Raw genomic sequence first — 20,464 nt, forward strand, 5'->3', positions numbered from 1 at the left:
CACTGAGCCACCTGGAAAGCCTTTGTACTTGAGTGACATATAGGCTGTTCAGTAATCATTTTTTAAAACAATATTATTTCTTCTGAATGAAAAAGAAATCAGTGGTTGTTTAGTGTTTGATGGTTAGGATATACAGCTGCTGAATGGACAAGTGGAAGTCTCTATTATTACAAATGGAGTCCTCATTCAAAGACTGTATGATAGTGGGCAGTATTAGTCCATTCCAGAGAAACAGAATAAATAGAAGAGGTGGGGGGAGGGAGGGAAAGAGAGAGAGGTAAAAGTGAGATTTATTATAAAGAAATAGTGCATGGGATTATGGAGGCTGAAGTTTCAAGATTTGCAGTTGGCAAGCTGAAGACATCAAGAGAGTTTATGGTACAATCTCGGTCTGAGTTTTGCAGGCCTTTTCTCAAAGGCCTGAGAACCAGGAGAGCTGACCCTGAGTCCTCAGATAGGAGAAAACCATTATCCCAGCTAGAAGACATTCAAAGAGAGTGAATTCTCGCTTATTCTGCCTTTTTGTTCTGCTTAGTCCTTTGACAGATTGGGTGGAGCTCACAGATACAGGGAGGGCAATCTGCTTTAGGTAGTCTATGGATACCAATGTTAACCTCATCCAGAAACACCCTCACAGACACCCAGAGTAATGTTTGATCAAATATCTGGATTCCCTGTGGTCTAGTCAAGTGACACAGTTAATGAACCATTATGATGGTACTGTAGAGGCTTAGCTTCCTGAGTCAACTCTGCAGTATAAACTAAAAACCTAGGAAAATGACTTCTTAAAGCCTACCCAGCATAGCAGTTGATGTGATCCCATCAATTGCAATCTTAAAGACATCCTAAGGAAAGAGCTGTTTCAAAGAGACAATACATTTTCATCTGCTCTGGCTTTCCCAGCTCATACTTGCTCTGCCAATGTTTCAGGCCGCTCCTTATTATCAACTTAGGTAATTTGGGGAAGGTTGAAACAGCGCCCAGGATTTGGAATGGTATATGGATCTGCTAATCCTTTCAGTGGGCAATTGGACTTTCCTTGAGTATACAGTTGGGAGCTAAGTTTCTCATGGCAGCGGTTGCTGCTGGTCCCGAATTTAATTATTACATACTTTTGCATTAATAAGTGCAAATGCAGCACTACCGGGCCAAGAATACAGCCTCCAATCTGTGCCCAGGCTTAAAAATCACCAGCGCCTTCAGAGGAGAAGCGCTCTTCATATCCCTAGTGCTGCCATTTTGGAAATGTCAATGGTTGCTGGGTTTTTCCCATGGAAGACTTTGGCTCTGGGATATGAAGTGAGAAAAATGACATTAGCTTTGTAGGACCCTTTGTAGAGCAGGCAGCCTCTTTCTGCCATCATCTTCATATCTCTTAGGAATGTTTTAAGCCCCTTTGGCAACTGAACACCCTTTCCATTGACTGTGGGATATTAATGGGTCATGTAAACAAAGAACCAGTGAAAGTAATTGAAAACAGAAAAATTTAGTCAAACAGCCATTTTGGGTCTAAGGGAGGGAGTTGGAGAGGAAGTAGATAGTGGACAATAGGCAATATGATATCAGATAATCATTTTTTAAGATGTATTACCCCCAGTGAATTTGTTGAATGTGTGAGCAGGTTTCCATGAAACCAGACCAGCCAGCTGAATGGTCAATTCAGTCAATTAGCACTGGCTTCTTTTCAGGCTTGTTCTCAGAGGTGTATATAAATTATGCAGGATTGGCTCCAGGCTTGCATGCAGGTAAAACCTTTGTGAGAAAGAATCCTCTTTGCCCTCTCAAAATGTACTCTGTTTGCAATTTCTAAGGCTCTGTGATTTTCTATCATGGTAGGGTTGGACTGGAGATGGAATTCTTTGCAGTTCGAAAACCCGAAACCTACACAATTTGGAGCCAGGAAAGAACAGGCCTGGTAATTTTGAATCTAGCTGTTGTCTTCTTTCAACCAGACTGAAACTTGGAAGATGAGTAAAAAGGTTGAAATCTATACATATTTTCTTGCATGTTATTAAACGAAAGAAGTAAATCTTCCCTCGTGGCTCAGTGGTAAAGAGCCCTCCTGCTGGTGTAGGGGATGCAGGTTTGATCCCTGGGTCAGGAGAAAGAAATGGCTACCCACTCCAGTTTTCTTGCCCGGGGAATCCCACGGACAGAGGAGCCTGGCGGGCTATAGTCCATGGGGTTGCAAAAGAATCAAATATGACTTAGTGACTAAACAACAACACCCCTAAAATAGTCTTATTAGAGACTCAAAAAGTTTATGACTATTTCCCCGGTCCTATGTCCTTCAATCAGATGTCAGTTCACCCTGGAACCGCCTTGCAAAATTTTGTGCTGTTTCCTTTTCTTTCTCCTCCTTCCATTTCTTCAATCAGGCACTACAGTTTTTTGAGCCTTTATCTTATTTCATTTTACTTAATAAATCCTTCTTGCCATTCAGAAATGTCCATATTTATCTTCTTATATTTTCCAGACTCCCAGCACAATGAATTATGCATATATTTTGCAAATAAGTGAATGAATGAGTGTATACTCATTTTGGCTTGAACTTTACTTGTAGAACAAGAGGCGTGATTCAAATTCACAAAGATATAGTACACTCTAAAATGCTGGGAGTTGAATTTGAATGTCAAAATCACTTTTTTTTTTTAAACAAAGAAAGCCTTTCCCCATGGTACATAGAGGGGCATAGCTATTTTTGAAAATGTTGATAGACAATTCCTGCAGGTTTGTATAATGTGAAGAAAAAAATTCAAAATTGTAACACTTTTGTCCTAAATCAATTGGTTTGGAGAATACCGCCTTTATTGCATGTCTTAAATTTTATCTTGTGAAACATGGCATGTATACAAAAAGGTTTATAAAATGTATATATCAAGTTTAAAGAATGATATTAGAATAAACATCCACATAACCACCATTCAGGTTAAGAAATAAACTATTACCTTAGAAATGCCTTTGTGTTTTCTCTGAGAAAGCCTTATCACACATTCCTCTCTTGTATTCACAGACAACCCCTGGATGTTGAATGAATCATTCCCTGTTTCTTATGTTTCAATTTCTTTTCTTTATACTTTTAATGAATGCATACCTGTGAATAGGTAGTCAACAAGGTCTTGCTTAATGTTTTCTAAATTATATATAATAATGTTCTTGGATGGAAAGATTTAATATCATGATGATGTCAATTATTCCAAGACTGCATTAAATTGATTCCCAGATTGAACAAAATTTACATATATTTAGTAAATTTCAACAAAATTCTCAGTGTTTCTGGGAAGCTTGGAAATATAATTCTAAAGTTTATACAGAGTAGGGAAGGGTCAAAAATAGACCAGACTCTCCTCAAAAAATGACAAAAAATATGCTGTGTAGAATGGGGGCCTTTACCTAATGGATATCAAGATTTTTCTTTTTTTTCCCCCCCAATTATTTAAAAAAATTGTTCTATGTAATTGGAGTGCAATTGCTTTACAATATTGTGTTAGTTTCTGCTGTAGAACAGCATGGATCAGCTCCATGTATACATATATTCATTCCCTCCTTCCTAAGCCTCCTTTCCGCCACTACCTCCATCCACCCCCCTAGGTCATCACAGAGCCCCGAGCCGAACTCCCTGTGGTATTCAGCAGTGTCTCACTGGCTCTCCGTTTACACATGGTAGCGTATATATGTCCATGCTGCTGTCTCAGTTCATCCCACCCTCTCCTCCGCACCACCCCCCGCCCATGTCCACAAGTCCTTTCTCTATTTGCGTCTCTATTCCTGCCCTGTAAATAGGTTCACTGTACAGGCATGCTAGGAGACTTCGGTCTTGTCCAGCTCTTTGCAACCCTCTGAACTGTAGACCACCAGCCTGCTCTGGCCATAGGATTCTCCAGGTAAGAATACTGGGATGGGTTGCCATCTTCTTCTCCAGGGGATCTTCCTGACCCAGGGATTGAACCTGCATCTTGTGTATCCTGCATTGGAAAGTGGGTTCTTTATTTCTAGTGCCACCTGAGACGCTCCAAATAGGTTCATCATAAAACTAGAGCAATTAAGATGGTGTGGCATTGGTGCAGAGACTGACCGTAGCCCCCTAGAGTAGGGTAGTTAGATCAGAAGCAGGTTCATGATTATATGGGAACTTCATATACAGCAGAAGAAGCACTGCAGACCATCAGGAAGAAAAATGAGCTATCTGTCTAGCAAACCATGATCCATATGAACAAAATAAAACTGGATCTCTTACTTCAAACCATACACAATAATACAGCCCTACTAAATTAAAGATGAATATGAACGGTAAGAGGGCTTCCCAGGTGGCGCTAATTTAAAGAATGCACCTGCCAGTGCAGGAAATGTAAGAGACACGGGTTCGATCCCTGGATTGGGAATATGCCCTGGAAGAGGGCACGACAATCCACTCCAGTATTCTTGCCTAGAGAATCCCATGGACAGAGGAGTCTGGCAGGTTACAGTCCATAGGCAGAGTCAGACTGAAATGACTTAGCACGCACGCACACACACATGAAAGTTAACATAATCAAAACTATAAACATTTGTGAAGAAATGTTGGAGAGTATCTATTAATTCTGTCTATGAATGACTTCTTTCACAAGATGATTGTTAAAAAAAAAGCACAGACATAAAGGAAAAGTTTGATAAATTCAACTACATTAAAAATAAGAACTTCTGTTCATCAAAAGACACCATAAAGAGACAAACCATAAACTGAGAAAAGATATTTTCAACAAATGTAACTAACAAAGATTTAGTATCCTGAACATATAAAAACCTCTGATGAATCATTAAGCAATAGGAAAACAACTAAATTCTAAAACGGGCAAAAGACAGGAATATAAATTTCAGAGAAGAGGTAACCTATAACCAATAAACATATGAAAAGATGCTCAATGTCATTAGTATTCAGTAAAATGCAAATTGAAATCACAATGAAACTTTATTGCTTATCTACCAGATGGGCAAAAGTTAATAAAAGGTCTCTCTCTATCCTTTGTGAAAATGTGGAGAAACAGGACAGGATCTCTGATCCACTTCTGGTGGAATGTAAACTGGTTCAAAACAGTGTGACATTACTTAATAAATTGAAAAGCACTGTATTGTGCTGTCTTATTAATAGAAAAAAGTGATGGCAGGGAAGGTAGTAGCTCCTTGGAATTATCACTAGATGCTCTTAGAAGTCAAACTGTTCGGAGGAAGGTTGGGGTACATTACTGGTTGGTAAAACTTTTTTGAAGTTTGGTATTTTGAAGCTTTTTTGAAGCTTGGTATTTCTGCATTGGTCAATTTGTTTCTTAGGAAAACACATGAAATTTCACCAATTTCATAAATCTTTGCCGCTAAGAACTGGTTTATATAACTAAGTGAAATGAGTGAAGTCGCTCAGTCGTGTCCGACTCTTTGCAACCCCGTGGACTGTAGCCTACCAGCCTCCTCTGTCCTTGGGATTTTCCAGGCAAAAGTACTGGTGTGGGTTGCCATTTCCTTCTCCAGAGGATCTTCCCAACCCAGGGATCGAACCCAGGTCTCCTGCATTGCAGGCAGACGCTTTCCCGTCTGAGTCACCAGGGAAGCCCTATATAACTAAAGTAATCACAATGTAGATCTACCATGCACACAACTTTGGTGAGACCTGTACTTGTGGTATTAGGAGTGTATTAAGTTAGAAATGGTGCTGTGCTGTGCTTCGTCGCTCAGTTGTGTCCTACTTTTTGTGACTCCCATGGACTGTAGCCCGCTGGGCTCCTCTGTCCATGGGATTCTCCAGGCAGAAGTTACTGGAGTGGGCTGCCATGCCCTCCTCCAAGGGATCTTCCCAACCCAGGGATCAAACTCAGGTCTCAGGGATCGAACCCAGGTCTCCCTCACTGCAGTCAGAGTCTTTACTGTCTGAGCCAACACGGAAACCTAAGAACACTGGAGTGGGTAGCCCAGCCCTTCTCCAGGGGATCTTTCCAACCCAGGAATTGGAACCTCCTGCATTGCAGCAGATTCTTTACCAGCTGAGCTACCTGGGAAGCCCTAGTAGTGGTGGGGGGATCTCAAAGGTTGTCCTGTCTAAAAGCTCTTATCACCTGTCCCAAGTGGGTTGGAAATTTCATGTCCTGACTAATGGTATATAGACTGGGAAGTAAGTTAGGTGAGTCATAGTGTCTGAGTTAGAATTCTAGCTCTTCCAAGGGACTTTACTTATTTATTTTTAACATTTTATTTTATATTGGCATATAGCTGATTAACAATGTTGTGAAATTTTCAGATGGACAGCAAAGGGACTCAGCCATGCATTTACCCAAAGGACTTTAAAACATAGTGAGTTGACTGTACATTTCTAGTGGTAGGTACTATAAGAACAAGAAGGACTGTTAAAAAACCCCTTAAACTGATTATGCTTTTAATATGATTGGCAATAGTTGCAGTTGCTCTTGTAAATATTGTGTATATTGTAGAATGAATTTAAAAAGTGTCTGTGGATAATCTAATTCTATCATTCCTGGCATCATTGAGAACTGTGTTTTTTTATGTGGGAGAAAGGAAATAGAGATGTAAATTTGAAAATATTAAGTATTGAGGTCTGAATTTGAAGTGGTATTGAAATGAGTATAAACTCATCATATATTTTGTCTTAATTGTTTTCTTAGTTCTGTCCATGAAGGAGGTCTAGAAGGAATGCTCAGTTCAGCTGTTGCTGTTGTTCAGTTCCTAAGTCATGTCCAACTTTTTTCGACTGTGTGAACTACAGCCCTCCAGGCTCCTCTGTCCGTGGGATTTCCCATGGAATACTGGAATGGGTTGCCATTTCCTTCTCCAGGGGATGTTCCCCACCCAGGGATCGAACCTGCATCTCCTGAATTGGCAGGTGGATTCTTTACCACGGAGCCACTTGAGAAGCCCTGCTCAATTCAGTGGCAAAGTGCAGATTGATGCCTTTAAATACCACTTCTACTAAAAGGAACCAGCAATCCTTGGAAAGATGTCTGGGAAAGGAAATTACATGAAATTAATTTGGAAAATGTTGTCTGGGCAAATAGCAAGGCAGCTATCAAGAACCACTAGGGTTTTGCCAAAAAGTTTCAGGAAGCAACTTGAGTTTGGCCAAATATGGATTAAATGAATATCAGTAAACATAACTAGTATGCTCTGCCATGGAATTCTCCAGGCAAGAATACTGGAGTGGGTAGCCATTTCCTTCTCCAGGGATCTTCCCAACCCAGGGATTGAACCCAGGGCTCCCACATTACAGGTGGATTCTCTACCGTCTGAGCCACCAGGGAAGCCCAAATTTAAATACACATAGAATTAAATCCATGAGTTTACCATGAGTTAATAATAACCCCGAGAAAACAAACCTAACTGTTCATCATGGAAGGTTGCCAGTGAATCCACTTATTTAGAAAACTGGTATTCTAAATACTACTTTTAGAAAAAGGGAAAGAATTTAGATATTAGAAAAAGGGAAAGAATCAAGCATTTATGCTGTTATTCCCATGAACTATATAATTGGATAACTGAATGGTAGATATAGGGAAACTAATTATTATAGAAGTGTTCCTGCTAGTTAATGAAGGAAGATGAAATTAGAATATCACCATTTGTCATCCCCTAGTGAAACTACTGGATCTAGATGTTAAACATCTGTGGTTGCTAACACTATAAAAAGAGAAAGAATCAGGCATTATGGACCTCATCATGGAAGAGCACACACTTTTCATGAAGCAGTTTATTAAGAAGTCGAACTTGAATCTGGTCACTCCTCTAGGTCAAGCCAGCAGTATAGGAAGTTCAAAGAACAAAGAAACATGTTCGACGACAATATGGAGGTGTAATTAGTGGGAGTCAGACTGTTGGAATTTGTACAAGACAAATGATTCAGTTTCCTTAACAAGTAATTTGTAAGATAAAAAGAAAAAGAAGGAAGGAAGGAGGACTTCCTTGGTGGTCCAGTGGCTGAGACTCTGTGCTTCCGATGCTGAGGACCTGGATTTGATTCCTGGTCCGGGAACTAGATCCCACATGCTGCAACTAAGACCCAGAGCAGTTCAAATAAATAAATAAATATTTTTTAAAAAAGAAAGGAGGAAGGAAGGAAAGAAAGAAAGAGAGAAAGAAGAAAGACGGAAAGAAAGCAGGTGTTTATAAATTAAACAAGCCTGACAAGCCAAAATGTGCATCAGTTGGAAAGGCTGGGCTTTATCTGGAGCGTGATCCAAACAAGCAAACTGGAAGAGCCAATCAAAAGCATTAACTTTGTTCTTGATGCTTAAAAGTATTTTCTTAAAAATAAGTTTATTCTCTGTAAACCTTAGTTTCCCCATCTGTGTAATAAAGATAGTAAACATAGCCTCCCACAAAAGTTACTGTTTTGTTGCTAAGTTGTGTCTGACTCTCTTGGGATTCCATGAACTGTAGTCCACCAGGCTCCTCTGTCCATGGAATTCTCCAGCCAGGAATACTGGAGTGGGTAGCCATTTCCTCCTGCAGGGGGTCTTCCCAACCCAGGGGTTGAACCCATGTCTGTTGCATCTCTTGCATTGATAGGTGGGTTCTTTACATGCTGAGCCACTGGCATAGCTGGTACTCAATCCAGATTTCCTGTCTGCTGGCTTCAGGGCTTTTTTTCCTCCCTTACACTCCGTCATTATCTGTGTCACTGAAGTCTAAATGACAAAGGAAAAAAAGGCCTAAGTCCAAAGGGCACACTATGATCTTTGCAATATTGCCAGAAATACTTGTGGAATAGGAGAATTTACCAAAAGATGTGAAAATAGATAGTATTGTATGTTCTCCCATTCTGCCTTTATACTTTGAGTGTTTCCTGATTATAAGACCAGTTGAAAATTGCCTGGTGAAACTCTACAAACTTAATGAGAGAAGGAGGGATGACATGCTCTTTAATCCTCAAAATAGCTTTGAGCATGACTATTATTGTTATAACCATATTTCAGATGAAGAAACTGAGGATTAGAAAAGTTAAGTGTCAGACAAGGTCACTTAACCAGAAAGAGACTGAACTATGACTCAGATTCATCAATGCTTTTTATTTTTTTAAATCAGTTTTTATTAAAGTTGCAAAATGAATCAGCCATCAGTTCAGTTCCGTCGCTCGGTCGTGTCCGACTCTTAAGCCATACATATACCCATAACCCCTCCTTTTGGATTTCCCGTTCATTCAGGTCACAGTTCACGCAGGGTTCCCTGTGCTATATAACAGGTTCTCATTAGTTATCTATTTTATAAATAGTACCAATAGTGTATAAACCTTGATTTTTTATATTCCATCATCACAGAGATAAAGCATAGACTTTATGCTTTAAAAAGGAAAGAGTTTCCTTTAAAAAGGAAAGAGTTCTGGTATTTTCCTAAATCGAGAGGCGAAATGTTGTTCACTAGTTAAAAGAAACTAGCTGTTTCTCTGCTCTTTCCCTTCAAAATGTGGCTTTAAACCCTAAAATGAGATCATTGTTAAGGCCAAAAGCAATGGCCACAGTGAGAGCTCAGTTATTCCAGTTTTAAGTGCTTCATGTACCTATTATTCCTTAATTTAAGGCCCTATCCATTATCATCAGGCCCATCTGATGTGCTCTTACACTTCCCATCGGGGGCCCATTCAATTCCTTTGTGGTCATTATGCATTAGCAGAAGGAGAGAAATATCATTGAAGACACTACCAGTATTAAAATTAATTTTTCTCTTATTCTTGTAATTTGCTGTTATTATCATGGAAATCATATCTTCTGAAGACTGAATAAAATTCTCTCTTCTGGTTGTTTTAATACAAAATTGTATTTAGGGATGTCAATTGAACCTTGATTGTGAGCTACATTTGAATTAAGGAACTGAAAGAAACAAACTTAAGATTAACCAGTGTTCAGAAAGATATCATCTTACTGTCACTACCAAGTCTTTGAATTCCCGGATGTTTGAGAGAAAGAAACTCTAGAATCACAGAATGAAAATGAGAGAATATTGTTTAAATGGGAGAAGCGGAAGACCAATATGTTTTTCGATAGTTCATGGATTACTCTTTTTTTTTTTTTTTAACTGCACTCTGTCACTTAGTTTTGTGTCTTAACGTGATCTACTATGCAGTCTGTATATTACACATTTCTAGAAACTGACCTGGACTGACTTCTCAACTACTAGTCCCTCTGCATGTTTAAGTTTTGTCACGAATGGTTCAGAAATAATTTAAAATGATTAAACTATGTCACGTGATTGAGTTTACAAGAGGGACCTGCTGATGTGAATGAAATCGACTCCAATTCTATCATTATAATGAAATATCTTTAACTCCTAAACAGATATTACTATCATTGCTGCTCAAAAATCACTGCAGAACTTTTCACACCAGAGCATCACTCACAGAATTCCAATTTGTCATAGGTATTCCAAAGAATAGCGAGGAGAGATAAGAAAGGCTTCCTCAGCAATCAGTGCAAAGAAATAGAGGAAAAAAACAGAATGGGAAAGACTAGAGATCTCACCAAGAAAATTAGAAATACCAAGGGAACATTTCATGCAAAGATGGGTTCGATAAAGGACAGAAATGGTATGGACCTAACAGAACCAGAAGATATTAAGAAGAGGTGGCAAGAATACACAGAAGAACTGTACAAAAAAGATCTTCACGACCCAGATTATCACAATGGTGTGATCACTCGCCTAGAGCCAGACATCAGGTGGGCCTTAGAAAGCATCACTATGAACAAAGCTAGTGGAGGTAATGGAATTCCAGTTGAGCTATTTCAAATCCTGAAAGATGACGCTGTGAAAGTGCTGCACTCAATATGCCAGCAAATTTGGAAAACTCAGTCAGTGGCGACAGGACTGGAAAAGGTCAGTTTTCATTCCAATCCCAAAGAAAGGCAATGCCAAAGAATGCTCAAACTACCACACACTGCACTCATCTCACACGCTAGTAAAGTAATGCTCAAAATTCTCCAAGTCAGGCTTCAGCAATACGTGAACTATGAACTTCCAGATGTTCAAGCTGGTTTTAGAAAAGGCAGAGGAACCAGAGATCAAATTGCCAACTTCTGCTGGATCATTGAAAAATCAAGAGAGTTCCAGAAAAATGTCAATTTCTGCTTTATTGACTATGCCAAAGCCTTTGACTGTGTGGATCACAATAAACTGTGGAAAATTCTGAAAGAGATGGGAATACCAGACCACCTGACCTGCCTCTTGAGAAACCTATATACAGGTCAGGAAGCAACAGTTAGAACTGGACATGGACCAACAGACTGGTTCCAAATAGGAAAAGGAGTATGTCAAGGCTGTGTATTGTCACCCTGCTTATTTAACCTATATGCAGAGTACATCATGAGAAACGCTGGGCTGGAAGAAGAACAAGCTGGAATCAAGATTGCCAGGAGAAATATAAATACCCTCAGATATGCGGATGACACCACCCTTGTGGCAGAAGGTGAAGAGGAACTAAAAAGCCTCTTGATGAAAGTGAAAGAGGAGAGTGAAAAAGTTGGCTTAAAGCTCAATATTCAGAAAACTAAGATCATGGCATCTGGTCCCATCACTTCATGGCAAATAGATGGGGAAACAGTGGAAACAGTGGCTGACTTTATTTTTCTGGGCTCCCAAATCACTGCAGATGGTGATTGCCCCCATGAAATTAAAAGACGCTTACTCCTTGGAAGGAAAGTTATGACCAACCTAGGCAGCAAATTAAAAAGCAAAGACATTACTTTGTCAACAAAGGTCCGTCTGGTCAAGGCTATGGTTTTTCCAGTTTTCATGTATGGATGTGAGAGTTGGACTATAAAGAAAGCTGAGCACCGAAGAATTGATGCTTTTGAACTGTGGTGTTGGAGAAGACTCTTGAGAGTCCGTTTGACTGCAAGGAGATCCAACCAGTCCATCCTAAAGGAGATCAGTTCTGGGTGTTAACTGAAAGGACTGGTGCTGAAGCTGAAACTCCAATGCTTTGGCCACCTCATGCAAAGAGCTGACTCATTGGAAAAGACCCTGATGCTGGGAGGGATTGGGGGCAGGAGAAGGGGACGACAGACGATGAGATGGCTGGATGGCATCACTGATTCGATGGACATGAGTTTGAGTAGACTCCAGGAGTTGGTGATGGACAGGGAGGCCTGGCGTGCTGTGATTCATGGGGTCACAGAGTCAGACACGACTGAGCGACTGAACTGAACTGATTGCAAGAATCATTGAATCTTCTGGGCCAAAACCAAAATAAACAAACAAAAAGCGACCAAATCAGTGTCAGGGCCACTGTAACCTGGATCAGTAGAGATTTTCTCCAGTTCTGGATTTCATTTAAAAGCTCCATCCTTGGGCTTTGCTGGTGGTCCAGAGGTTAAGAATCCACCTGCCAATGTGGGGAACACAGGCTCGATCCCTGGTCTGGGGAGATCCCACATGCAGTGGGGTGATTGAGCTGTGAACTGCAGCTACTGAGCCACAACTACTGAAGCCATGAGCCCTAGAGCCTGGGCTCTGCCACAAGAGAAGCCACTACAGTAAGTCTGAGCACCGCAACTAGAGAATAGCCCTGGCTTGCTGCAACTAGAGAAAGCCTGAATACAGCAACGAAGACACAGCACAACCAAAAATCAAAATAAATAAATAAACTGTAGAAGAAGTTTCATCCTTGGTACATGAGTCAGAGCAACACATCCAAAATGACATATTTTGATTTCAAAAGGTGAAGCTGAAACTCCAGTACTTTGGCCACCTGATGTGACGAGCTGACTCATTTGAAAAGACCCTGATGCTGGGAAAGATTGAGGGCAGGAGGAGAAGGGGATGACAGAGGATGAGATGGTTGGATGGCATCACCGACTCAATGGACATGAGTTTGGGTGGGCTCCAGGAGTTGGTATTGGACAGGGAGGCCTGGCGTGCTGCAGCTTATGGGGTCGCAAAGAGTTGGACATGACTGAGTGACTGAACTGAACTGACCCCAAGTGCTTAGGCCTTCTATTTTATTTTTTGGTAGTATTTGGGGATATAAAGTAGAACAACTTGTCTTTCACTTTGGAGGATGTCCAGCTTAGACCACTGGACTTCCAGACAGTTCCCTGAGTTGAGTCATCTTGGCATTTATTGCCCATCTGCCATCACACCTGTGTTTTACCAAGACATTTAAGGTACCTGGAGCTTCTTGTTCACCAGGTTCTACTCATGTGATGTCATCAGTAACATGGACCAGAATAATATTCTAGGACATGGTGAGATCATCAGAATCCCTGTGAACAAAAAGTTTGGATAGTTTTTTTTTTTTAATTTTTAAAATTAAAAAAATATATATTCTGGCTGCGCTGTACAGCATGTGAGATCATAGTTCTCCAACCAGGGCTCAAACCCGTGCCTCCTGCAATGGAAGTACAGAGTCCTAACCCCTGGACCACCAGGGAGGTCCTCAAAATATGGATAGTTGATCTGGCCCTGGAGTAAGAGAGTGAAGTTATACTCCTGACCAAAAATCCAAAGTAATCCACTTCTGGTGATTTCTGTTTCATGCTTTAGAAAATGAAGCATTTTCCAGATCAAGGGTAATTTTCCAGATCAGAAGCTAATTTCTGCTTCTACCTGTGTTATTTTTTGTGCTTTTTACTATAGCTATCAGATGCAGAATGAGCAACCATGGGCCCTCCCAAAATAAAAAGGCTTTCTACTGAAAAAAAAAAAACAAAACCAAAAAAACCCACGGGATTCTCACTATTTTTTTTTTGCATAGTTGGGCTCTGAAGAAGTAAGGAAATCTTCAAGGGGCAAGTTAAAGAAAAGAAGGAAATAATATGAGCTGAAACTACAGTTATAAACAATGAGCACATTTAAAGAGGTTGTCCGCAGGGGTTTTACACCACCTGTACCTGCATAACTTTCCTCTGTTAAGTGTGTTTTTTGAGGATAGGTAAATAAGGCTTCCCAGCTGGCACAGCAGTAAAGAATCTGCTTTCCAGTGCAGGAGACGTGAGTTCAATCTCTGGGTCGGGAAGATTCCCCTGGAGAAAGAAATGACAAGCCACTTCAGTATTGTTGCCTGAGAAATCCCAGGGACAGAGGAGCCGGGCGCCTGAGCACACACACATGCATTACAGAAACAAGGTGCTTTGGGTCGTTGAGAAAATGAGGGCGTTAGACTCAGGACTCTCAGATACACCATAAGAGCCTGGGAATAAACTGTGCAGATCCCAGAGAAGTAAGGCCTCTCTGGCTGTCACTAGAAGCAAAACTAAATAATAATATACAAACAGTGCTCGTATTTAACTTATATGCAGCGTACATCATGAGAAATGCCAGGCAGCCTGGAATCAAGATTGCCGGGAGAAATATCAATAACCTCAGATATGCAGATGACACCACCCTTACGGCAGAAAGTGAAGAGGAACTAAAAAGCTTCTTGATGAAAGTGAAAGAGGAGAGGGAAACAGTTGGCTTAAAGCTCAACATTCAGAAAACTAAGATCATGGTATCCGGTCCCATCACTTCATGGCAAGTAGATGGGGAAACATTGGAAACAGTGTCAGACTTTATTTTTTTGGACTCTAAAATCACTTCAGATGGTGACTGTAGCCATGAAATTAAAAGATGCTTGGAAGAAAAGCTATGGCCAACCTAGACAGCAAATTAAAAAGCAGAGACATTACTTTACCAACAAAGGTCCGTCTAGTCAAAGCTATAGTTTTTCCAGTAGTCATGTATGGATGTGAGAGTTGGACTATAAAGAAAGCTGAGCACCGAAGAATTGATGCTTTTGAACTGTGGTGTTGGAGAAAAGTCTTGAGAGTCCCTTGGACTGCAAGGAGATCCAATCAGTCCATCCTAAAGGAATTCAGTCCTGAAAATTCATTGGAAGGACATGCTGAAGCTGAAATTCCAATACTTTGGCCACCTGATGCGAAGAGCCGACTCATTGGAAAAGACCCTGATGCTGGGAAAGATTGAAGGTGAGAGGAGAAGGGGATGACACAGGATGAGATGGTTGGATGGCATCACCAACTCAATGGACATGAGTTTGGGTAAACTCCGGAAGTTGGTGATGGACAGGGAGGCCTGGCATGCTGCAGTCCATGGGGTCACTTGTCAGACAGGACTGAGTGACTGAACTGAACTGAATGTAAAGAGGAATGTCTTCACAATTTAGATTCTGAGGTTTTCCACAGGTCAAAATCAACGTTATGGGCTCACAAGTCATCCTGAGGGAGAGAAATAACATTTATTCCTTAAAGATTTCAGATGATGGAACTTATATATGGATATAACTTTGTGTATTGATTTTCCATTGTTACTGTATCTTGTTAACACAAATCTAGTGGGTTAAAACAACTCCAAATTATTCCTGTACAGTTCTGGACTTTAGACATCTAAAATCAAGGTGTTGGCTGGAATGTGTTCATTTTGGAGGCATCAGAGGAGAAAAATGTTTCTGTTACTTTTCCAGCTTCTAGAGGCTGCGTACATTCATTGGCTCACAGCCCTTGCCTGCATCTTCAAAGTGCATCATTCTAACTTCTGGTTCCATTGTCCTATTTCCTTTTTCTGACTTCATTTTCTGGCTTTTCTCTTACAAAAAAAGAACTTTTGTGATTATATTACCCTGGGCCAACCCAGATATCCAGGATTATCTCCCCATCTCAAGGTCCTTAATCACATCTGAAAAATCCCTCTTGCCATATAAGTAAATATTCACAGCTTTAGGTGATTAGAATGAGAATATCATTGGTGGGGGGGAGGGGGGAGTACATTATTCTGTGTACCACACTATGCGTGAATATTTAAAGATTTTTTTTTTTAAGAATGGAATGACAAAAATGGCAAGGACCATGGCAATAGATGAGTACCCATATAGATTTGGAAAGTGCCAAATAAAAATGTTAAAGTAAAATGCAATTTTGTCAATTAAAAAAAGCAGAAGATGTGGTTCAAACAACAGTATATGCAGCTGAAGAGAGAACTAGTGAACTGGAAAGTAAAATGGAAGAGTAATTCAGTTGGATAAAAAGGAGGAAAGAATAAAGAAACCAATATTAAGAATGAAAAAAAGGGCATCACTACATATATGATAGACATTAAAAAAATGAATATATCAGAAATAATTTTATTTGAACAAATATTTAAAAAGTGAATAAAATAGATAATATTTTGGTCAAAAGCAAAGTCAAATAAGGGTGAAGACTAGACATAATCTGTAAATTTTGTGATGGAACCATTGATTTAGGGAGAGCTATTGAGGAGTAATGATGGGGCAGAAGCCAGATTAGAAGAGGTTTACGAGAGAATAGACAGTAACCATGGAGACCTATGGCATGGGCTGGCACTCACTGCTTCTGGGCCCAGATGGTACTGCAACAATAGGTTTTAGGTCTTTAGCAGCTATATTTTGGCATGGCTAGAACAAGCATGGGCTGACAGCATGGATCCGGAGCTCTCAATATTAGGAGGCTTAAGTGTGGATTAGATATCAATTCATGGCTTTATCTAGAGTTGGCTCCATAAACCACACATTGGTATTGCAGAGCTAAAATATTTGGCTTGATTGACTAACCCTAGTTCCTTTAATGTCAAACCTACAATAAAATTATTCTTGTTAATCCAGACCATCTGAGAATTTCCCACACGATTCTGATTTTCTTTCAACAGAGAGATTTAGTCTTCCTCCACAGCAGATGTTTAAGCCTCGAAGGGAGTCTAACTTTACTACTTAATTAATAGTGAACGGGATCCATTTATAGGATTAGATGGTTCAGTGCATTAAAACAGGCTTTGAGCCCAAACTCCTGCCTCTAGTTACTTGCATTTGGGGTTGGAGATTTGACAGGAAGGGGAGGTTTGCTCCTGCAGCCCATTTCCAGGAAGTGACTTTCATCTGAACTCCATTGGTGGTACTTCTCCTTGGCATCACATCTCTTGTGTTAGAAGATCTTGGTTTTACAGAAGAGCTGCAGCATTGTTTCAGTTGAGATTGCAAGTAAGGTCTCGGCAGGGAGTCTATTAATGAGACAACCTCAAAAGTTCAGTCTAGGAAAAACCTCCTTCCCTAGGGTTAATATTAAAATTTTTATAAATAATGTCCACATGTGCTTAAAATGAAAGCGTTTGGTTCAGTTTATGAGGTTTACTTTCTGGAAAAATTTCCAGTAATTTATTAGGCTTAGAACTTCCCCTGGTCTTGAGGGATCAACGAAGAAAGGCAGGAGGCATAAAGGTATTCATGTACATCTCTTGGGGAATAACTTAGGCCGAGAGCCAGCCAATAAGAGCCACTGTGCTCCCCCACGAGTTCTCCCTGGGTACCACTTGCTTCCTTGATTCTCTCAGGGTTTCTTTTTTTGGGTGTTTCATCCCACTTGATTAGTACTTTTTAAAATTGCATGTATTTATTATCATTATTAGGAAAAAATTGGGAATTTTGGGGCATTTTTAAAAAGAAAATGTAAATTATCTTCAGTTCGTCATCCAGGAAACTTCTGTTAATTGTCTGATATGCTTCCTCCTGATCTGAGGAGTATATCAGCTCTGGATTCCAGACCACTCAGGTCCAAATTCTGCAATATATTAGCTCTGTGACCTTAGGGAAGTTCTTTTCTTTCTTTCTTTTTTTTTAAATGGAATATTACTCAGCCATTAAAAGGAATGAAATTTGGTTATTTTTAGAGGTGTGGATGGACCTAGGGAGTGTCATACTGAGTGAATTAAGTCAGAAATAGAAAAACAAATATCATTTATTAGCACATTTATGTGAAATCTAGAAAAATAGTATAGATGATGCTATTTGCAAAGCAGAAAGAGAGACACAGATGTAGAGAACAAATGTATGGATATCAAGGGGAAAAGTAAGGGGTGGGAAGAATTGGGAGGTTGGGATCTACACATGTACACTGTTGATACTATGTAGAAAATAGATAACTGACAGTGAAGGACAGGGAAGCCTCAAGTGCTGCAATCCATGGGATCGCAAAAAGAGTCGGAGACGACTCAGCGGCTGGACAACAAGAAATGAGAACATACCGTAGAGCACGGGGAACGCTACTTAATGCCCTGTGGTGATCTGGATGGAAAGGAAGTCCAAAAAGGAGGGGTTCCATGTATATGTCTGGCTGATTCATTTTGCTGCACAATAGAAATAATACAACATTGTAAAGAAAGTATACTCCAATACAAGTTAATTAGGAAAAGTATTTGCTTGTTTCTTCTTTCCTGGGAAACTGGAGCTTCATCAACTTGTTTTCCTTACCCTTAGAGTTTTCCCCCCAATAACAATCTATTCCTACACTTTAGAGTAAGGACACTGGATAAAGAGGAAAAGCTGGAAGAAGACACCTGCAAATCTCAGACCAGTCTAAATAGAGTCACAGTAGTTGGCCAGGATCTTAGGGAGAGTGTGTGAACAGGAAATGTTAGCTGATTAGAAAAAGGACTCCACCCTGAAATGTCTTCTTCACATTTCTCTAGTTCATTCTCCATTTCCCATTTATGTTCTTGGCAGGAGGTATGTGTATCTTATATTAAAGAAACGATCAATCATTTTTTTATAACCAGGAGTGTATATCATTTGTCTTCAAGGTAAAATGTGTCCTACAGAATACACAGTGTAAAGATTTTTAGACTGAATTCATATACCTGATTCTTTATAGGAAGGGACAGTATCCTGTATCTTTGGGCAACTGTATGATACTGGGCCATGTTGGTAGACTGTTAACTTCCAATGAGTCTTACCTTATAGTATTCAAGAACTTATGTATTCCTCTCCCACATGGACTTGACCTGGGTCACTGGCTTAGTTTGGCCAGTGACCCAAGTAAGACATAGTCAAATGCTTGCAAATTGGGGCTTTCTTCTTGGAATGTGGCCCTAGGCCGTTGCCATGTCAAAAGCCAGGATGAAAGGTCACAGAGAGTGAGGGGCTGAGCCATCCCAGAGTCTTTGCTGAGCCTCACTGCTAGCAGCCCTTCCAGCTGGGTGAGTCACATGGAGAGCACAGAGAGAGTTCAGCAAGGAGCGCCCAATCAATTGATAGGATCCCCCAAAATAACATCCCCTCTTAAGAAAAGCAGTAAGTTTGGGGGTGTTTTATTGCACAACAATAACTAAAATAGGCCAGAATCTTAAATTATCCTGTTACATTAAAAAAATTTATTTATTTATTTTAATTGGAGGCTAACTACTTTACAATATTGTAGTGGTTTTTGCCACACATTGACATGAATCAGCAATGAGTGTACATGTGTCCCCCATCCTGAACCCCCCTCCTGCCTCCCTCCCCATCCCATCCCTCAGGGTCGTCCCAGTGCACCATCTGAGCACCCTGTCTCATGCATCGAACCTGGACTGGCGATCCATTTCACATATGGTAATACACATGTTTCAATGCTGTTCTCTCAAATCATCCCACCCTCACCTTCTCCTATTACATTTTTTAGGATAATTATATTTGTGATATTTCACAGCACATCACTAAGTGTAGACCTATACATATCCCTGGACATGTACATTAAGGACCAGATTGGTGGTTGTCAGGGACTTGGAGAGGAGGTGGAATGGGGAGATGCTGGTCAAATGGTACAAATTTCCAGTTATAAGAAGTTATAAGATGCGTAAGTTCTGGGAATCTAGTGTACAGTGTGGTTACTCTAACAATATTGTTATATGTACTTGAAAAATGTTCAGAGAGTAGGCCTTAAATGTTCTCACCACACACACACACACATAGCTAACTAAAAATTAGGTGTTAACTAATTTTATTGTGGCCACCACTTCATAATCTATACATATATCAAGTTATCACTTTGTACACCTTAAACTTACACAGTGTTATATGTTAATTATATCTTAAGCTGGAAAAAATTTTAAAAAAGACTGTATAGAAATGGGACATCCTTCCTTAAGGCAAACCCAGAATGTATTCATTTGTTCAGGACTCTATGTTTATATACTCTGTAATTAAGGAAGGTTGGGCCCAAGGGTCCATGTAATTGGATGGCTAGAGAAGACATATGGATGTGTGTATTTGTTATGTGCATGTGCATTCAGAGAAAATGAGAGAAAGAGAGAGAGCAATCAGGGAAATGATTGGAGGGAAGCTGGTTAGATAGATATGGTTCTCAGTGGGTGATGATGTCCCAAACAACACAGGTGGGAGAAACATGCTAACTTGCGAGTTCAGGACTTGATGATTAAAACAGTCTCCACGTGGTGTTGAAGCGCTGCTCATAATTAAAAGTCAGGTGAATAAAATTATTGGTATTCCAGGGGATTCATTCCTAGGATTCTTTTTACATTTTCTTTATACTGGTTTGAAATTCTTTGCAAATTAAGTATGTAGTGTTGGAACCACAAAGAAAAACGGGGCACTGATAGATATACACTACTATGTATAAAGTATATAAGTAATGAGAGTGTACTGTATGGCACAGGGAGCTCTACTCAGGGCTCTGTGATGACTTAAGTGGGAAGGAAATCTAAAACAGAGGGGATGTAT

The sequence above is a fragment of the Muntiacus reevesi genome, chromosome 10 (assembly GCF_963930625.1).
Source record: "Muntiacus reevesi chromosome 10, mMunRee1.1, whole genome shotgun sequence".
Taxonomy (NCBI): domain Eukaryota; kingdom Metazoa; phylum Chordata; class Mammalia; order Artiodactyla; family Cervidae; genus Muntiacus; species Muntiacus reevesi.